Below are 20,244 nucleotides of genomic sequence, written 5' to 3' on the forward strand. Positions count from 1 at the left end.
TCAAAGATGTCCTTGAGGTGTATGTGGGAAAGTGTTTTACCAATGTTTTCCTCTAAGTATTTGATTGTTTCTGGTCTGACATCTAGGTCTTTGATCCATTTGGAGTTGATTTTTGTTTCTGGTGAGATAAAGTGGTTCAATTTCATTCTTCTGCATGTTTCAACCCAGTTTTCCCAGCACCATTTATTGAAGAGAGCCTCCTTTTTCCATTTAATCCTTTGGGCCCCCTTATCAAAGATTAGATGGCCATAGGTGTTGGGATTTACTTCTGGGCTTTCAGTTCTGTTCCACTGGTCTGTGTGCCTATTTTTGTTCCAGTACCATGCTGTTTTGACGATGATGGCTTTATAATATAGTTTAAGGTCTGGGAGTGTGATGCCTCCATTTCTGTTTCTTTTCCTTAAGATGGTTTTGGCAATTCTAGGTGTTTTCAGGTTCCAGATATATGAATGTAGTGTTTGTTCTATTCTCTTAAAGAAGCCTGGTGGAACTTTGATGGGTATTGCATTAAATTTGTATATGGCTCTGGGGAGAATATTCATTTTGATGATATTTATTCTTCCAATCCATGAGCATGGGATATCTTTCCATTTCTTGGTATCAGTTTCTATCTCCTTGAGTAGCGACTCATAGTTTTCAGTATACAAGTCTTTCACTTCTTTGGTCAACTTTATTCCTAGGTATTTGATTGATTTTGCTGAAACAGTAAATGGGAGTGATTTCTGGATGTCTTCTTCTTCAGATTTAGTGTTTGCATAAAGAAATGCCACTGATTTTTGTACATTGATTTTGTAGCCTGATACCTTGCTATATTGCCTAACAACTTCCAGTAATTTTCTACTGGATTCTTTAGGTCTTTCTATGTATACTATCATATCATCTGCAAATAGTGAGAGCTTGACTTCTTCCCTTCCAATCTGTATCCCTTTGATTTCTTTCTCTTGCCTGATTGCTATGGCAAGAACTTCCAATACTATGTTGAAGAGTAACGGTGACAGTGGACAGCCCTGTCTAGTCCCCGATCTGAGGGGGAATGCTTTCAGCTTCTCTCCATTGAGTATGATGTTGGCTCTAGGTTTGCTATATATAGACTCCACTATCTTGAGGAATTTTCCATCTATTCCCATTTTCTGTAGAGTTTTGAGCATGAATGGGTGTTGGATTTTGTCAAAGGCTTTCTCTGCATCTATTGAGATAATCATGTGGTTTTTGGCTTTGCTTTTATTGATATGATGAATGACATTGATTGATTTACGGATGTTGAACCAGCCTTGCATTCCTGGTATGGATCCCACTTGGTCATGATGAACAATCTTTTTGATGTGTTGCTGTATCCGGTTGGCCAAGATCTTGTTTAATATTTTGGCATCTATGTTCATCAGAGATATTGGTCTGTAGTTTTCCTTTTTTGTTCTGTCCCTCTCAGCTTTTGGTATCAGGGTGATGTTGGTTTCATAAAAGGTGGAAGGGAGTATTCCTGTTTCTTCAATCTTATGGAATAGCTTAAGAAGTATGGGTATTAACTGTTTCCTGAAAGTTTTGTAGAATTCATTTGTGAAGCCATCTGGTCCAGGACTTTTGTTGTTGGGGAGATTCTTAATAACGGTTTCAATTTCTTTGTCTGTGATTGGTGCATTTAGATTTTGTAGTTCTTCTTGGTTCAGTTTTGGAAGTGCATAGGTTTCTAGGAATTGTTCCATTTCTTCCAGATTCTCTAGCTTGGTGGCATATAGTTCTTTATAGAAGTTTCGCAGAATTCTCTGGATTTCTGTGATGTCAGTTGTGATATCTCCTGCATCGTTTACAATTCTATTAATTTGAGTCTTCTCTCTTTTTTGTTTGGTGAGTCTGGCTAGGCGTTTGTCAATTTTGTTTAATCTTTCAGAGAACCAACATTTGGCTTCATTGATCTTTTGTATGGTTCTTTTATTTTCGATGTTGTTTATTTCTGCTCTAACTTCAGTGATTTCTGTCCTTCTGGTTGCTTTAGGGTTCCTTTGTTCCTCTTCCTCTAAGTCCTTGAGGTGTCTAGTAAGGTCGTTCATTTGGGCTTCTTCTTGGTGTTTAATATGTGATTGTATGGCTATAAGTTTCCCTCTCAGTACTGCTTTCGCTGTGTCCCAAATATTTTGATAGGTTGTGTCTTCATTTTCATTAGTTTCCAGGAACATTTGAATTTCCTGCTTGAGTGAGTCTCTTACCCAGTGGTTCTTAAGGAGCATGTTGTTTAGTTTCCAAATTCTATGTCTTTTAATAATTTTCCGTTTGTTGTTAAAAGTTAGTTTTACTCCACTGTGGTCTGAGAAGATACTTGGGATGATTTCAATGCTCTTGAATTTATTGATGCTGTCTTTGTGGCCTAACATGTGGTCTATCCTTGAGTATGTGTTGTGTGGATTTGAAAAGAAGGTGTATTCCAGTTTTTTGGGGTGGAGGAGTCTGAAAATGTCCAAGAGGTCTAGTCTGTCAATCTCTTCATTCAATTCTCTTGTATCTTTATTGGTTCTCTGCTTTGTTGATCTGTCTAAGTGTGAGAGTGGGGTATTGAAGTCTCTCACTATTATTGTATTACTATTGATGTATTTTTGAAATTCTTTCAATAGGTGTTTAATGTATTTAGATGGTCCCTCGTTGGGTGCATAGATATTAATAATTGTTAAGTCTTCTTGGCTGATTGATCCTCTAATCAGTATGTAATGTCCTTGCCTATCTTTTATTACTTTATTTAATTTAAAATCTATCGTGTCTGAGATGAGAATGGCTGTTCCTGCCCTTTTTTCTGGACCGTTAGCCTGTATGATAGCTTTCTATCCTTTCACTTTAAGTCTGTGTTTATCTTGTTGTGACAGATGGGATTCTTGCAAGCAGCATATGGTTGGGTTATGCTTTCTGATCCATCCCCCCACCCTGTGCCTTTTGATGGGTGAGTTTAAGCTATTGACATTTATTGATATTATGGATTTAATGTATTGTAGTGCCATTGTTCTAAAAAACAATTTGTTTACTCTGATATATTACAAGTATTATAGTGATGTTCTTGTTTATAAGAGGTCTTTTAGTACCTCTTTCAGGGCCGGCTTGGTGATAGTTGCCTCCTTTAACTGTTGTTTGTCTAAGTAGGTTTTGATCCCTCCATCTAGTTTGAATGAAAGTCTAGCAGGATATATTATCCTTGGTTGAAACCCTTTTTCATTCAGGGCTTGATAGATATCTTGCCACTCCCTTCTGGCTTTTAGAGTTTGAGTGGAGAAATCTGCAGAAAGTCTTATGGGTTTTCCCCTGTATGTGACTTTTTGTTTCTCTCTTGCTGCCTTTAGGATCCTTTCTTTATCCTTACTTCTTCTCATTGTGACTATGATGTGTCTTGGTGTTTTCAGGTCTGGGTTGATTCTGTTTGGTACTCTCTGGGCCTCTTGCACCTTGATATCCTTTCTGTTATTCAGGTTTGGGAAATTTTCTTGTATTATTTCCTCTAGAATGTTTGCTTCCCCTTCCTCTCTTTCTTCCTCTGACAGGCCAATTATACGAATGTTACTTCTTTTGAGATCATCCCATATGTCTCTGTTGTTGTTTTCAGTGTCTCTCAATCTCTTTTTAAGCTCTTTCACCTCTTTCTTAGTTTTCTCTAACTCATCCTCTGTCTGACTAATTCTGTTTTCTGCTTCTGTTAGTCTGCTTTCCCTTGCCTCAGCTTCTTTCTTCATTACAGCTATTTCAGCTTTCAGTTCTCTAATTGTCTCAAGATAATCAGTATTTTCCTTGGGGGTCTCAACTGTTGTTTCCCTAATACTGCCATTCCTTTCCTCCAATGTTGTTTTCATTTCTGTGATTAATAAGTTTATTATTGCTTGCATACTTTTCTTATCTATGGTTACTTCTGACTGATTTGTGGTTTCTTCTGGGCTCTTGTCTTCATTCATTGGGGTAGCAGTTTTATTTGTTTTTAATCTACCCATTTTTTTATTTATGTGTTTCTCTCTCTCTTTTTTTTAATGCTCTGTTGTTCCTCAGTTGTTGTGTTTTGAGCACAAGTAACACTGTACTAAATACCTTTATGACAGTTGCACTCACCAACCTCTGGAATTACAGTAACAACTGAAGTAAGTATTGAAGGAGTTTAATCCTTACCAGTTAGCCAAAAAATTTCTCCAGTCCGTGAAAAAATAGTAACCAAATCCCAGTGAAGAAAGAGAAAAGAAAGAGAGGATAGTAAGAATAGACAGTTATGCAAATCTACTATCCAGTGTATATTCTAGGGGTAACAAGAGTGTAAAGGGAACTAGAGCAGAGATACATACATAGAGAGTCCACTCTGGGTCAGATTTCTTCCCCAAAGTAATTCACAAATTCAGAAAGGCAAAGAAGAAGTGTATGACAAGCTGAAAAAAAAAAAAGTGAGAGACAGAGAGAGATAAGAGAGAGAAAAGGGAGAAGATAAGAAGAAGGGTTGTAATTAAAGAGCAGTGCGAGGAACTTCCCAAATGTGTATCAGTGAGTTTAAAAAAAAAAAAAAAAAAAACCCTGTTTGGTGGTATGGGGTATCTTGCTAGTAGCTGGTCCCAGGCACTGCTTATGGGGGGGGGGGGGCGGCGGGAAGGATGTATGCTTGAAAATTAAAAGGAAGAAAAAAGAATTTTTTCCCCCTATTCTAATTCTTAACCCAAATTAAGTTATAGACACCTCCTTGGTGTCACCGCTATGGCCCCTTATTGGCTGGCCTGCTAAAGGCAGAAAATCCTATTGTTTACATGAGATGTGTCCGGAGCTCAAAGGCTAGCCTCTTCTCAGTCCGCCATCTTCCGGGAAACCCCCCCCTCCAGACTTTTTTAAAGGATTTCTCAAAAATGAAAACTAGCTCCAAATCCTTTGATCCAATGAGAGCTATACTCAAGAAGTCTTTGGATCCGCTCTCAGGGTCGCGGTGGACCCTGGAGACTCCCAAGAGGAAGCCCCCGAGCTAAAGTGCTCTCTCCGGGTCCTCTGCCCGCCACGCTCTGTAACCAGCGGAGGAGCCGCCTTCCTGGGTGGGCGGAGGACAATGCCCGGCGCACTCGCCTTGCCCGGCGCCCTGGGAATTCTGGAGCCCCGCTAGTCCGTGTCACCTTTACTCTAATACTTAACCCAAATTAAATTGTACTCACTTTTTGGTGTCACCCCTTATTGACTGGCCTGCTAAAGGCAGAAAATCCTACCGTTGCCGACCATGCAATCAGAGCGCTCGCTGTTAGCGACTTCTCAGTCCGCCATCTTCCTCTCCCTCCATCATCCTGACTTCTGTTGGCATTCACATCTGAATCGCTTAGTGAAGTAGCAGCACTAGTAGTTGTAGTAGTTTCACGTATTTCTGAAACTATGCTACTGTACCCTTGTCAAAGTCTGGTAAGAATTTTGTTCCATGTTACATTCACTGTTTTTCTTAAGTACCGGCTTAGCACAGGTATAAGCATTGAGTTAACTTTGTGGTACAAAAGTATAAGAACATATGATGAAGACTTGGGCCTAAATAAAAACTCCTTAAATCCCTTCTTCTTTTTTTTTCCAGATTTTAAAATTTTTAAAAAATATTTATTTATTTATTCCCTTTTGTTGCCCTTGTTTTATTGTTGTAGTTATTATTGTTATTATTGATGTCATTAGTGTTAGATAGGACAGAGAGAAATGGAGAGAGGAGGGGAAGACAGGGGGGAAAGCAAGACAGACAGACACCTGCAGAACCACTTCACCACCTGTGAAGGGATTCCCCTGCAGGTGGGAAGCCCGGGGCTCAAACTGGGATCCCTACGCAGGTCCTTGCTCTGTGCCATGTGTGCTTAACCCTCTGAGCTACCTCCTGATTCCCCTAAATCCCTTCTTATCCTTTATTCTCTTACAGTTCTTCAGACTCCACATTGAGATTCCACCTCATGCCAGTGAGAATGGCCTACATCAAAACATGAAATGACAAATGTTGACAAAGATGTAGAGAAAGAGAAACCCTGTTAAACTGCTAGTGAGAGTATAAACTGGTTCAGTCATTATGGAGAATAGTAGGGAGATTCCTTAAACAAATAAAAATGGAAATACTTATGACCTAATAACATCACTCATAGGCATAGGCATTTATCCCAAAGACATGAGAAAATACTAATAAAGAAGGCCATGTGATTCCTTGCATTCATAGCTGCATTATTTATAATAGACAAAATATGGAAACACCCTAAATGCCTATTGACAACTGACTGGATAAAGAAGTGATAGAGCATATATACTCAAAAGAGTACTACTTGGCAACTAAAAAAAGATGATATTTTGCCTTTTGGGAATCTCTTGGGTGGAACTGGAGGTGATTATGCTTAGTGAAGTAAGTCAGGGAAAGACAACCAACAGATGGTTTCACTTATATATGGAATAGAGAGAATTGAAACACAAACAAGCAAAAAAAAAATTTTTTTTTTTTAAGTAGCCAACCCATCTCTAAGACCTTGCAGGAACTAGGGTGGTTATCATTGGGTGTATGGAGCACAAAGTTTTGGTGGTGGGAGTGGTGTGGAATAATCTAGCTACTATCTTGTAATATTTTAAATAATTACTAAAACACTAATATAAATAAATGGCACAAGTTTACCATCTCCACCCAGAAAAAAAAAAAAGGAAGAAGACCATGTAGGCATCCACTTTTGTTGGATTTGGATGATCATCTTAAGTAAGCAAGCAAAAATGAAACATAGATTAGTTACTTACATTTTAAATCAGTAAAGAGTTCACTTCAGTAACATGAAACTAAGATATTTCAATTTTTTCTTGTTAAACTCTTCAGTGGGGAGGCCTCTTCCTGGGCAAAAACTTTAGGGCTTACCTGCTCTGTTGCACACCAGTTGCAGGGGGCCCAGAAGGAATGTCCTGGGGCAGCAGGGGTGAGCAACTGGATCTTTCCTATATAGCAAGAGGCACCACCAGAGATCACCAGGGGGGATGTGTCGTGCAAAAAATATGTTTATTGAACAGCAAAACGGTTTATAAAGGGTCACAGGAGAAAGTGACATGTGTATATAATATATGGTAGGGAGGCAACGGGTCTGGGGGAGGGTCAGGACTTTTCCAGTAATTGTTGAGTAAGAGGTTTGATGGGTTAAAGGAACAAGAAAGCAAAAGTATCAGTGACCAGCAGCCAGAGCAGGGTCCTGAGGGCAGAGAGAAGATAGATCAGATATGATCAAAGGAATGGAAAGGGTGAGGAAGTGGGGAGGGGACTTTCAGGCAAAACAATGATTATGTAGATAATAAGGGAGTGGGCTATTGTGAGGCAGGGAGGCTGACAGGAGTGGCAGATACTGGAGGCTGTGTCCTTCCTTGCTTGACATCTTAGTAGAGAGAGACTGATAGGATTGGTCGTGCCCCTCAAGTCCTCACTTTTCAATAGCGGGGTCCCACCAATTTCTACCATATCCTCATAATTCCCTACATTTTCTAATTATTCTGTTAGGAAAATAATGTTTTATAAGACAGTTGTGACCACATAATCATAGTTTATTATCTCTTAGTCATAGGTCTCTTACACACAACTCCCACCACCAACTTGCATCCTTCTCAACTACTGTGCTCTTCTACCAAACAGCATAAATAGCAATTTTCTCATATACTTGACTTTTTTTCATTACATAAGCAACAAGATAATTGGAGAAATTATTGCATATACCTGAAGAAATTATTTCTAGGCAGAGTCTAATCACTGTTTCATTGAAGGATTTGATAACAGAAATGGCTACCTAACTTTTGTATGTTCAACTTAAATTACTCATAATACCCCTAATACATGAACTACCCAGCTTGCATAATTTTCCTTTCATTTTTATTTGTTTTATTTTTAATTTATAGACTTACCTTCATTTTGCTTAAGCTAGAAAAGTGGTGTAGTATAAGAACTAAAGTTGACCCTAAGGTCTATGGTAAGCTGAAAAAAATGAATTTGTACTAGAGTTTGCTTAAGACTGCAGTATACTCATCTTTATCATTCTGACTTAGCTCACTTAGGGAAACTAAAAGCAGGATCTGACTAAATTGAAAATAGGGCACCAAAGTAAAAACCCTGTGGTGAGGGGGATGGTGGACATGCAGCTTTCTGGGCCAGTGGGTGGGTGGGATGGGACACAATCTTTTGGTGGTAGGAATGATGTTTATGTAAACACCTATTAAATTGTAGTCATATAACTCACTATTTAATTAATATGATAGGGGGAAATTTATTGTATGTCTAACAAAGGGACTTTTCAAAGTTAACCCAATTACCAAATAATGTGATGATAAGAATAACTGTCCATTGTCTTCTTGAACCCTAAAACAGCAGAAACCTCACATTTCCACTATAGAGCCTAAACTTCCCCCAGTCCTGGGACCCTAATATAGGGCCCACTTTCCCGTATGCTTCTCCGAATTCTTATCAAATAATATTGCATCCGCTGATGGCAACCTAATCAACACAATGAGTGCCACCCCAGCATGCTTCACTTCAGACTGTGTCCAGAGACTTCAGGTGTGGAATGACAACCCTTCAACTTCATCACTTGGGTGAGACCTTTCCTTTCATAGTATTCTCTAATTCCATCCCAGGTGGTTCACTTCCTAACAAAGTCCCAAAACTTAGATATAGACCAGGTTCCAGGAGATAGAGCATATCCATATCACACGTATCCATAAACCAGGGTAAATATATACCTGAAAGCAGTAGTACACTAGAGTTTGCAGGGAGTAACCCCCCAACACTTAGTCTCCACTATTCCAACCTTTGGGTCCATGATTCTTCAACAATTTGTTTGGCTTTGTATGTTAACTCTCTTTTCAGCCACCAGGTTCCAGATGCCATCAGGATGCCAGGCTTCCCTGGACTGAAGACCCCACCAATGCGTCCTGGAGCTCCACTTCCCCAGAGACCCACCCTACTAGGGAAAGAGAAAGGCAGACTGGGAGTATGGATTGACCAGTCAATGCCCATGTTCAGCGGGGAAACAATTACAGAAGCCAGACCTTCCATCTTCTGCAACCCACAATGACCCTGGGTCCATGCTCCCAGAGGGATAGACAATGGGAAAACTATGAGGGGAGGGGATGGGATATGGGTGGTGGGAATTGTGTGGAGTTGTACCCCCATTCTATGATTTTGTTAATGTCTCCTTTCTTAAATAATAATAATAATAAAACAAAAAAACACTAAAAAAAAGACTGCCGTATATATGTATAAATATATTTTCTTGAACTTTTGCTGATATTAACATATAAAAATTGAGTAATGATGCTTGGATACAAGTAGTCTTTCAATCTGATTATTTCCTCACCTGGGTGAGAGACAAGAATTTATAGAGAATCATTGCTTTTCTCAGTCTCAACTCTCCCATCCCTTCAAGACGCTAGCCTCAGTGTGTTCTCCTGACAAGGACAGAGGTGTGCCAGTGGAAGAAGAAACATGCAAGTATGTTTTGTTTTCAAGTTTCTGCATGTCTTTCATTTGCTAGCATCTCACTGGTTAAAAATTAGTGACATGATCACAGTCAGTATCAAGAGGAGTAGAAAAAGACTCCACCCTTTTGACTGTCAAAACATATGATTACGAGAAAAAATAAAGTATTGGGATTATTTATTAATGCAATGAATCTACCTTAGGTATAGTTATAGTTGGTCATAGATATTAATATATAGACTAAAGAGGTTGTATCAGAGTTAAGACTAGAACCCATATTTTCAAATTATGGTTTCCATTTTCATGAAGCCCACTAACTTAGTTTTGAATTGACTGATAATAATTTTCAATAATCGCTTTCAGCATTATTAAAAGTAACCTCTATAATTGTATATATATATATTATATACATATATATATAATATATATATTTAACTTTCTTAACTATTTTTTTCTAGGGCATCTGAGTTTTTTCTATGCTTGAACAATTACAAACAGTGCTATTTTAGTTTTCTTTAGATAGATTCCTTGGATGGAACTTGAAGGAATCATGGTAAATGAATCAACTAGAAGAAGAAGGATAAATACCAGATGATGACACTTATAAGTGGAATTTAAGAGACAAGGAGTGACATAGGCAGATAACTTCACCAATGTGCCCTGAAGCTTCACCTCTTCAGAGCTCTACCTCATAAGGGAAAGATAGAAACAGCCTGGGCGTATGGATTGACTTGCCAATGCCCATGGCCACTGGAAAAGTAATTACAGAAACCCAAACTTCCACCTTCTGCACCCCATAACGAGTTCTTGCCCATACTCCCAGAGGAAGAGGAATGTTAGCAGAAGATGGCCAGAGGGCTCTGAACCCCAACTTCATCAGGACCTGGATAGAGAAGAGGACAAAAGGAAGGACATTTGGAAGTAGCAGTAGACAGAGGTGTGACTTAGAAAGGAAGAGAAGGCTGGGCTATAGAAAAAAAAAGGGTAAAAATAGATGATCGATAGATAGATAGATAGATAGATAGATAGATAGATAAGTAGATAAACAGACAGTTATTGAAATAATAGTCAACTCATATCTGTTACATTGGGAGAATCACTACAATTTCCTATGGAGGGAATGGGAATACACAACTCTGGTGGTGGGAACAATGTGGAATTGTGCTGCTATTTTCTGCAAATCACTAAAAAAGAAAGATGAAAGAAAGAGAGAGAAGAAAGAAAAGAAAGAAAAAGAAAGAACGGAGCAAAGAAAGAAAGAAAGAAAGGAAATAAAGAAAGAAAAAAGAAAGAAAGAAAGAAAGAAAGAAAGAAAGAAAGAAAGAAAGAAAGAAAGAAAGAAAGACAATGTGCAAGACTGGATATATAATTTGTTACAGCAAAGTCAAGGGTATAAGGTAGGGGGGTAGAAAGGTTTTGGAGAACTGGGGATGAAGTACATGATGGTGGAGGAAGATCTGGCTTGGTAGGAGTGGTGTGTGGACACCTGCCATGGAAAGGTGAGAAATTGTACTCAATCTTGGAACAACTGGTTTGTAAAGCATTACTCCCTGCCCCCCGCCCTTTTTTTCTAAATAATTTAAAAAGTACAAGATTACAGGTTATATTAGGAATTCATAAAAATATTTAATGTTTGGTATCTTTCTTAGAAAACACATTCTATGATACAATTATTTTTCTAGAATTCAAATTTAACAGTTTTCTCCATTTTATCTGACAACCTTAAATCTGGGTTATTAGAGTACACAGGCATCAATACAATATTATATATGTGTGTATACATATATAATTAATTGTGTATTCTTTAATATTTTAAGAGAACTACTATAGTTATTTAAAGATAGTAATTTCAAAGTGAAAATAATTGCTTTATCTGGTATATTACTATCTCTAAATTGAAATTCTCAAAAAAATCTAAAAATGATAAATTGTTATCTTTACTACAAAAATTAAAGGCACATGGAATTCCATATGTGTATGTGGAAATGTATTCTATGATTTGTGTGTATTAGGACTGAACCTTTAAAATTCATAATCATTAATTTTAATTCTCTTTTAATGTGTTTTTGGCTGATTAGGAAAATAAAAATGTAGAGGATGGATCCTCTGGATTCTGTAAGCCACTGTAGAAGAGTTTTCTTCACCCTATGTTTATGGCAACCTTAATAAGTTCTTCTCAGTAATTCTCAGCTTCCCACTGACAAGAAAATGATACCAGTGGACAGAATTTTGTGCAGTCTTTCTCTGTTAAATCTCCATCCACAGTGCCTATGACCTCCATGTTAGTAACCTATGTTTGAAGGAAAGAAGCAGATGGTAACAGAGAGATTCTAAAATTGAAAAGAAAAAGTGAAAATGGAAAATTAAAAGAATTGTGAAAGATTTGTATCACTATTAATTGATATAAAGATTTTAAAAAGATGAAGATTTAGTAATGTCTGGATTGATCACAACTGCGAGTGGAAGGAAATTTAAAAAACCAACAGTAACAACAGAAAAAAAAAGTCTTCTCTAATCTGGTCAAACTATCTGTTAAAGCTGGTTTCCATTAAATGTTTGTTAATTTAATTTATAAAAGCTAGAGTCCAATGGTTGTTTCACACAATAGGGGCTGTATTTACACAGGCTGGCTCTCTGCCAGTATATAGTGTCATGCAGACTGGTATCTTATATGTAAACATTGCTTGAATCTCTAAAAATCAGAATTTCAAAAGTCTTTATGGATCTAATATCCTTATAATGCAAAACAAATACTGAACTTCCTGTGTTCAGTTCCTGTGTTCAGACAGTGGACCTTCTTGTTGGCAAATGGATGTGAGAGGGGGTTTGTTTCACAATTTTCATTAGGTCAAAGTTTTCACTTCCGCTAGAGAGAAAGAGGAAGTTGGCTCCGAAGGAAATTCAGCTCTATATTATATGTGCTTTTCACTGTACTAGCAATAACTGTCAGTAGTATTTTTGTTTTATTACTAAATACTTAATTCTAAATTAGATATTAAGTCTATGTAATTTATGACATTCTAATTAATTATCTTATTGATATGCTGGTTATTACTTTTAATGTATGATATAATAATATTTAAATTAAAAACAAAATAGTGGTATGAATCATTTAATATTGCATACAAATATTATCACAATATCACATTAGCAATAGTAATATCTTAATTAAGCAAAGAAAAAAATTTGAAATGAAAACTAAGAATATTCATTATCTTTTCCTGACATTTATAGTCCAGAAATATCCTCTACACAGTCTTTCCTTCACAACCTTTAAACAACCAGGCAGTGAAAGAAAATTTGCTGTTTTTATTTTTCAATCTACCCAGAAAACTTTATAGGGCATCCTCAAGGTATTTTGCATTGTTAGATTGGAAGGTGAAAAGCAAATGTGAGACATATCCTTGATTTTCAGAAGTTTAGGGTTCATTTATATTGTCCCCATAATGGTCCTACCCTGGGGCTACTTACTTTTATTTGTACAAAAATTACTTTTTCTGGCTTCATGGTAAAAAATATAAGGATTATTTCTATTGGGTGGTTATGGTAAGAACCACTGAAATAAAGCCTTGTCTTTTTTTTTTCTTTCTGTAAAGCATTATAAAATACTCACTATCTCTCATAGAAAGCATTATTTCTGGGGGCCAGATGGTGACACACCTGGTTGAGTGCACATGTTATAGTGCAGAAGGACCTGGGTTTGAGCCCCTGGTCCCCACCTGTAGAGGGAAAGCTTTCACAAGTGGTGAAGCAGGACTGCAGGTGTCTCTCTATTTCTCTCCCTCTTCCCTCTCAATTTATGACTGTCTCTATCCAATAAACAAATAAGATAATAAAAAAAATTTAAAAAGAAAGCATTTTTATTGCAAGTGTGTACATGCAAGAAAAATTGGGGGACATATTTAATGACAAATATTGTCAAATGGGTGTCTCTCTATTTTCTCAAAGGAAGTTGCAGTAAAGGGATCAATAATCAGAAAGGAAATTTGATAAAATATAGAATAAGTTAGAGGTTAATAGAAAATTTGTTGTTAAGTTTTTTTTTTGTTGTTGTTGTTCAGTTTTATTTGCAAGTGTTAACTGGTTGCCATTGTTATTTAATTCCCTATCTAGGATGTCACTTAGGCAAGTGGAAAAATGTGGGTTGTTGATGAAAAACTTACCTATGTGTAATACTCATGTGAATTTCATTCCTATTAAAATAAGATGCTTTATTTAGCCAATGAGTTAGAATTTAAAAAAAAAATTCCTTTGAGTTCAAGTCATCCCTGTATCTTATTTCAAAGTCAACCCAAATATCTAGAGCCAAAAAGAAGCAATCAATAAGCACTTTGTCAAATTCTAGCATGTTGATTTGCTAAAACTAACATGTTTTTTTCTTTGTTTTTTTACACATATCTTTTACTTAGTTAATATCCAGCCAAGTACTTTTCCATTTAAACAGATGGCACCACTGAGTGTGACAAAGGAAGATATTTACACCTACTGTGATATCAAGTGAGCAAAAACTTATTTATGAAGAACAGTTGCAAGTTTGGCATTTGAAGACCCAATACTTAAAGTCAGTTCTACTTCTCTTTTGATTGGTACTAAATATTTCCTTTATTGTCTTCTGGATTTCAGTCCTCAAGCTAAAATGAAGACTGAGCAGACAGATTATTATGGGGAAGAAAACTGAATGAGGGAAAGTACATAAAAATGGTTTGTAGGAAAGCCACTAAGTGAAGTTAAAGAAATGCAGCAACACTGCTCTTGAAATCCAATAAAAAAAGAGACAAAATAGCCCCAGAAATCTTCTTAAGGTAACTTTCAAAAGAACATGTCATTGTTCTTCCACAATCTATGGAACTTCATCAGTTATTTTACAGTTACCCTAATGAATGAACCATTTCAAATTTTATTGCTAAATCTTCAAGAAAAATCTGAATTCACTAAAATAAAATTGAAGATTTTTATTCCCTGAGTATGCAATGGTTATAAGAATTTAAATCAATAGTAAAAATTCATTTTAATTTATTTACTGATAACTTAAAAATTACATATATATGTATATATATATGTAATGACTTATATGTCTATAAATAAAAAGAGAATTACCTTGGGAGTTGGGCGGTAGCACAGCGGGTTAAGCTCACGTGGTGCAAAGCGCAAGGATCGACATAAGGATCCCAGTTCGAGCCCCCAGCTCCCCACCTGCAGGGGAGTCGCTTCACAGGTGGTGAAGCAGGTCTGCAGGTGTCTGTCTTTCTCTCCTCCTCTCTGTCTTCCCCTCCTCTCTCCATTTCTCTCTGTCCTATCCAACAACAACGACGTCAATAATAACTACAACAATAAAACAACGAGGACAACAAAAGGGAATAAATAAATAAATATTAAAAAAAAAAAGAGAATTACCATGAATTTTAAAATAAATTTATATAGAAAAGTTGGAATTTTTTTAGAAAATAAACTGAACAAAAGGTTAATAAGAAATCATTGTATTTAAGTATCTAAATTTCTTCAGAACTTTCCAGTAATAGTTGGAATTCTAAAGAGAGAGAGCTGATATAATTTTCACTATCAAATATCACAATATAAAATATTAACACAGGATAATAATTATTTCTGGAAACAATTGTAAAGCAGGTCCTTCTATTGTTTTTATTGAGATACAACAGTGATATAATACACTAATTTTACGGATCACATAATGACTTGGTGCCTGTATATTTTGAGAAATTAATATCACAATGACTAATCATCTTACATATAAATTTTCTTATGATGAGAACTTTTGAGCTTTAGTCTCTTAGCAACTTTCATTTGTTTGTTTATTTACATATTTAGTTATCACTAAATGGCTTCACCACTCCTGGCTGACTTTCAGATAGAGTGGGACAGAGAACTGACAGACAGAGAAAAAGAACACTGTACTGAGACTTCCTCCAGCATAGTGAGGGCTGACTTAGAACTTGGGTCATTAGCATGGCAAAGCAGATGCACTGTTCTGGTGAGCTATTTTGCCACCTATTAGAAACTTTCAAATATGAAACAGTATTGACAATAGATATCATGCAATAAATTGCATTGCTAATCTTACAGCTGAAAAAAAAGTATCTTTCTTTTTTAATTTATTTTTTTATTTATAAAAATGAAACACTGACAAAAACCATAGGATAAGAGAGGTAAAACTCCACACAATTCCCTATCTCATCCCCTCCCCTGATAGCTTTCCTATTCTTTATCCCTTTGGAAGAATGGAACCAAGGTCATTGTGGGATGCAGAAGGTGGAAGGTCTGGCTTCTGTAATTGCTTCCCCGCTGAACATGGGCGTCGACTGGTCAATCCATACTCCCAGCCTGTCTCTCTCTTTCCCTAGTGGGGAAGGAGTCTGGGGAAGCAAGCTCCAGGACACATTGGTGGGGTTGTCTGTCCAGAGAAGTCTGGTTGGCATTATTCTAGCATCTGGAACCTGGTGTCTGAGTAATGAAGCTGAAGGGTTGACATTCCGTGCCTGAAGTCTCTGGACGCAGTCTGAAATGAAGCATACTGAGGTGGTACTCATGGAGTTGATTAGGTTGGTATCAGTGGAAGCAATATTATTTGGTATGAATTGGGAGAAGCATCCGGGAAAGTGAGACCCGCCCTAGAGGTTCCAGGACTGGGGGAAATATAGGCTCTATAGAGGAAATGGGAGGTTCCTGCTGTCTTAGGGTGTAAGAAGACAATAGTTATTGTTATAATCACATTATTTGGTAATTGGGTTAACTTTGAAAAATTACTTTGTTAGGATTTGCTGTATCATACACAACATCACCATAATTTATGTCCTATGACATTATTTGTATATAGCTGTGCCACCAGTTGCTTCTGTTCTCCCTGGTCTAGGCTTTTGAGAAAGTCAACATATCAAAGACTCAGCCTGTGCTTTAAAAAGTTTGAGACATACAATCAATTTTCCCCTCTCATATTAATTAAATAGTAATTTATATGACTACAAATTAATAAAAGTGTATATAAACACCATTCCCACCACCAAAACACTGTGTCCCACCCCCCCCCAACCCCCACCACTGCTGCACCAGGAAGTTGAATATCCACCTTCACCCTCACCCTCACCCTCACCTTCACCCTCACCCTCTCACCCTAGTGTTTTTACTTTGGTGCCCTACTCCAAATTCAGTCAAATCCTGCTTTTAGTTTTCCTTTTCTGCTCTTCTTTCTCAAGTTCTGTTGATTAAATGGGATCATCCCATACTCATCTTTATCTTTCTGACTTAGCTCACTCAATATAATTCCTTCTAGCTCCATCCAAGATGGGTCAGAGTATCTTTTTTCCACCTTCATCCATTTATTTCTTAGTTTTATTTAATTCTTAATTTCTGTGTCTCTAATTCCAATATAAAAAGAAAGGCAGATATTTTGCCATTTGAGATAACATAGTGATCTTTAACACATTATGTTAAATGTAACAAGTCATTTTGAGAAAGACACATCTTATAAGATGTCACTTATGTATGGAAATCAAAACTAGTCAAATGGTTAAAAAAAAGAGAGTAAATTATTGGGTACCAGGAGATTGTGTGTGTGTGTGTGTGTGTGTGTGTGTGTGTATGTGTGTGTGTGTTTGTGTGTGTGTAAAACAGATAAATACAATTTACGGGTGAAATGTGCAATTAGTAAAACTTTAGACACTGTAAAATTTTCTGGTAAATAAATTTTCAGTTAATAAGCAAGCTATAAATACCTAATGCATACGACAGTAAATATAGGCCATAATTATGTAACATGATAAATATCACTACAAAGGTTATTATATTACACAATATATCAAGTAACACACTGTAAACCTAAAATTCGCATAATTTTGTCTGTCCAATTTAGTCAATGGAGAATATATGTCACAATTAAGTAACTATACAATTCTTTTTTTTTAAGAAACAACTCTCTTATTTTATTTTTTTTATCTTTATTGATTTTGAACAGAGACAGAGAGAAACTGTGAGGGGAGGGGGGAACAGTGCAGAAGAGACACATAAAGAAACCTGCAGAGCTGCTTCACCACTTGTGAAGCTTTCCCCCTGCAGGTGGGGACCAGGGACTTGAACCCAGATCCTTGTGCACTGTAATGTGTGCTCTTAACCAGGTGCTCCACTGCCTGGCCCCCAACAATACAATTCTTAAGTTGTGAATTAAATACTACAAGGGAAGGGGCCAGGCAGTGGCACATGTGATTAAGTGCACACATTACAGTACGAAAGGACCTGTGTTCAAGTCTGTAGACCCCACCTGCAGGGAGAAAGCTTTGTAAGTAGTGAAATAGGGCTGCATGTGTCTCTTCTTTACCCCCATTCTCAACTTGTCTCTATCCAGAAATAAGCTAATAATAACTAAACAAAATATAAAAGAAGTATTCCAAGGGACAGGATCAGCATGACAGACCTAAGGTATATCTAAAACCATATGCGACTTAAAGCATCAACTACTGGGCAAATTTTTTCATGTAAGTTTGTAAGCTCATATTCATACAAACACAGATTATGAAACAGAAGCAAAATTGTCATTTACTTTGACTACTACTACTAGCGTTTGCCCTTCTTCTGTAGCCAGTCAACAGCATCAGGTTGAGCCTGATGTAAAGTTTCGAGACCTCCTTTGAATCTGGAGAGGTGGCAGTCGTTGACTATGTGGGTCATAGTCTGTCTGTAGCCGCAGGGGCAGTTTGGGTCGTCTCTGGCTCCCCAGCGATGGAACATAGTGGCGCACCGGCCATGGCCTGTTCGATAGCGATTGAGGAGGACCCAATCATAAAGTGCTAGGTCAAAGCCGGGTTGACGCCTGCAGGGGTCTGTGATGAGGTGTTTGTTCTTTACCTCAGCTGACTGACAGCTCTGTTTCCAAGAGTCTGGAACAGAGAAGTTCAGTGTAGGCGTAGGGGACCAGATTGGGTGACGAGATGAGACGTCAAGCGTTGGACAGGGTGGGCGAAGATATCCGCGTATATTGGCAGGTCCGGTCGAGCGTAGACGTGGGAAATGAACTTAGATGATGCCACATCCCGACGAATATCTGGCGGGGCGACGTTGCTAAGAACTGGCAGCCATGGAACCGGGGTGGAAAGGATGGTTCCAGAAATTATCCTCATGGAGGAATATAATTTGGAATCGACCAAGTGCACATGGGGGCTACGGAACCATACTGGGGTACAGTATTCTGCAGTGGAATAGCATAATGCCAGAGATGATGATCCTAGTGTGGAAGCGCTCGCGCCCCATGAGGAGCTGGCCAGTCTTGCAATGATGTTATTCCTCGCGCCCACCTTTGCTGCAGTTTTTGTGAGATGTTTGTGAAATGACAGAGTGTGGTCGAGAGTAACGCCAAGATAGACTGGCTGAGCTTCATGCTGGATTCTCGTATCGTCAAGCTGCACATTAAGCTCACGCTTAAGGCCGAGGCATGGTGTAGATGGAAAACAGATGATACCGTTTTTGCAGTGCTAGGGATTTACTTTGACAATAAAATATTTAGAAATAAGGGGCTGGGCGGTGGCAAGCATGGTAGACTACACAAATTACAATGTCCAAGGCATCAAGCCCCTGTTTCCCATCTGAAGGAGGAAATCTTTAAAAGCAGTAAAGCAGTGCTGCAGTTGCCTTACTTTCCCTATCTTCCCTTTCCTCACTCAACTTATCTTTGTCTCTATACAATAAATAAAACATTAAAAACCATAGAAATGTTGTTTTTGTGGACCTACCTATTGCTCAAATTGTAGTAACAAGTTATACAAGTACTTCTCTAGTGAAAGGATCCTTTTGTAGAATTTTCTGATGTCCTAACATAATGAAATATGTTCAATTATAATTTTAAGGAGACACACTACCCTCCTTTACAAAGTTCAAGAAGAACATTAAATTTTGTCTAACAAAAAGAGCATGTCCAAAGATCCAAGAAAGAAAACTTGTTTGGGGCCAATTTGATCTTGAAGGCTCTAATATAGAAAGAAAGAACTTAATCTCAAATTGTGGTTTTTAACTCTGAATGATATAAGAAGACATTTCTTTAATATAGGCTATTGATAATTAATTGTGTATTTTCACATTAAGTAAAATGATTTAAATTTTGAAATTGCATTTGGCCTTCATGGAAAATTAGCATTTCAACTTTACCATCAAGTACTGTTTTAATTTATCTCTACTAATAAATGTCCAAATAAAAGTCTATGTTTCTTTTAAAAATATTGTGGTCCATCTACACTAGAAAAACCTCAGGAATGCTGATTAAAATAAAGATTTTAAGGCCCAGGTGGTAGTCAGCCAGTTAAGCATACATGTTACCATTTTTCCATGCACCCAAGCACAAGTCTTAGTAACCATTTACAAAAGGCTAAACTTGAAGAGTGATGTAGCAGTGCTGGAGGTGTCTCTGTTTCTCTCTTTCTTTCTGAGCTTCTTAATTTCAGTCTGTACCTTAAAAAAAATAAGATTAGTAACATAAACATGGGGAGCCTGGATTTGTGTGTAGCCACAAAGCTGCAGCAATATTTCTGGTAGAGAAAAACATAGTTTTAGACTGTGCCCATGAACCTTAGGGTGGTAACTTCTGACACAGAAGCCCAAGAGTATTCATGAGTAATTCTCAGGTAAACTTCTGAGGAAAGCATGATGGCAGTTCGGCCCCTAACAATGATTAGAGCTGATTGAAAGGAGCACTGTACATTCTGAATATCAGAACTCTAGTAAGAAAGTTTATTTCTCAATTTCAACTGGGGATACTGAAAGCCTACTTAGAGCCTCACTTACTTGGAGATCCAGTAACCTTCACCTGAGAAGGGTTT

This window comes from Erinaceus europaeus, chromosome 1, assembly GCF_950295315.1.
Source record: "Erinaceus europaeus chromosome 1, mEriEur2.1, whole genome shotgun sequence".
Lineage (NCBI taxonomy): Eukaryota > Metazoa > Chordata > Mammalia > Eulipotyphla > Erinaceidae > Erinaceus > Erinaceus europaeus.